This window comes from Salvelinus sp. IW2-2015, unplaced genomic scaffold (assembly GCF_002910315.2).
Source record: "Salvelinus sp. IW2-2015 unplaced genomic scaffold, ASM291031v2 Un_scaffold5956, whole genome shotgun sequence".
Lineage (NCBI taxonomy): Eukaryota > Metazoa > Chordata > Actinopteri > Salmoniformes > Salmonidae > Salvelinus > Salvelinus sp. IW2-2015.
In genome coordinates this window covers 449-2,483 of record NW_019947221.1, presented here as the reverse complement: position 1 = coordinate 2,483, position 2,035 = coordinate 449, and positions in this window count along the sequence as shown.

Genomic DNA, 2,035 nt, shown 5'->3' with positions numbered 1-2,035 from the left:
TCTACAGACAGAAGGCATTTACAAAAGAGATTGAGCTGGGGAGAAAACAACTGACAGGGGTTTTAAACCAAGGGAAAGGGACCGTGATTGGGTAAGGGAAAAGGAGCAGGTGTCTTCCGATTAGCGACTGATTGATGACTGATTGGGGAATGATTATTGTCACCTGTGAGTAGGGGAGAAGGAGAGAAAAGAAATACACAGGATACACACAGAACACTTGTATCCGTAACACTCCCACCCTTAAAAGAGCAACCCTAGGGGGATTGCGAACACAGTATTTACAAAACATACAAACATCATAATTCTCACACWCGAGACAAAGCATCTGCCAACACATTCTCAGAACCTTTTTTATGCTTTATCTCCAAATTATAATTCTGTACAATAAGGGCCCAACGCATTAGGCGCTGGTTCTGGTTGTACATGCGGTGGAGAAACACTAAGGGGTTGTGGTCCGTATATACAATCACTGGCAGGGCACTGGAACCAATGTACACCTCAAAGTGCTGCAGAGCCAACAACAAAGCAAGAGCTTCCTGTTCTATTGTGGCATAGTTTGTTTGACATTTATTAAACTTCCGAGAAAAATAACACACTGGATGATCCACTCCACTCTTGTCCTGCTGCAGTAGAACAGCACCAGCACCTCTGGCACTAGCATCTACCTCAAGTTGAAACGYTTTTTCAAAATCCGGAGCAGCAAGTACAGGGGTATTACACAAGAGGGCTTTSGCAGATTCAAAAGCTATMTTACAATCCGGAGACCACACAAATGATTTAGCCGGACTGAGCAAATCGGTCAATGGAGCAACTACCGCAGAGAAATTTTGACAGAAACTACGGTAGTAGCCCACCATCCCTAAAAAGCGGCGTAGCTGTCGTCTGGTGGTAGGTGCGGGAAATGCAGTTATAGCCAACACCTTGGCATCAACAGGGCGCACCTGTCCATGGCCGACCTCTTTGCCAAGATAAGTAACAGTAGCTTTTCCAAACTCGCACTTTGCCAAGTTCAGGGTTAGCGAAGCAGCTGCCAACCGTTCACATACTACCCTGAGAGAGTCAACATGATCTGACRACTCAGACGAATAAATCACRAGATCATCAAGATAAGCACTACAGTTGGGTACTCCAGCTAATACGGAGTTAACCAGTCGTTGGAAAGTGGCTGGTGCATTTCGCATCCCAAAAGCCATGACTGAGTACTGTAGGAAGTTGTCTGGGGTTACAAAGGCAGAAATCTCKYAAGCACGTGAAGTTAACGGAACCTGCCAGTAACCTTTTAAGAGGTCCAACTTWGTAACATACTTAGCAGCTCCAATAGTGTCGATACAATCGTCCAGTCTGGGTAACGGGAACGAATCTGGCATTGTGACAGAATTAACCTTTCGATAATCCGTYCATAACCTGGACGTACCATCAGGTTTAGGAACCAGAATGCAAGGAGAACTCCAAGGGCTTGAACTTGGCGTAGCCAGGTCATTCTCCAACAAATATGTCACTTCATCCCTCATTATCTTCCTTTTGGAAGCGTTGATACGATAGGGGTGTTGCTTGATAGGTGTAGCATTTCCAACATTAATGTCATGTTCCAACARGTTTGTGCGAGTAGGAACGTCATTAAAGAGACATGGAAAACTGTGTAGTAGCCTCACAACATCGTCGGCCTGTCCGTCCGTTAAATGAACCAGACCTGACTGGATAGACAACAGCATTTCTGAGTTGGGCAATCTAACGCACTGCTGCTGAGTATTGCGCAACTCTAWTCCATCTCCCTCACCATCATCAATATGACAGTCCACTATCATAGCAGTAGAAGCAGAGGAGACAGCAGTACCTTCCTCTATTTTTGAACTATCCACTTGGGTGACGGGTCGGGTGTGGTAGGCTTTTAACATGTTAATGTGGCACACACGAGATTGGCGTTTTCTATCAGGCGTTTGAAGCACATAATCAGTTTCACTTAATTTCTTCTCAATGAAGTAAGGACCAGAGAAACGAGCTGACAGTGAAGATCCTGGAACAGGCAATAAGACCA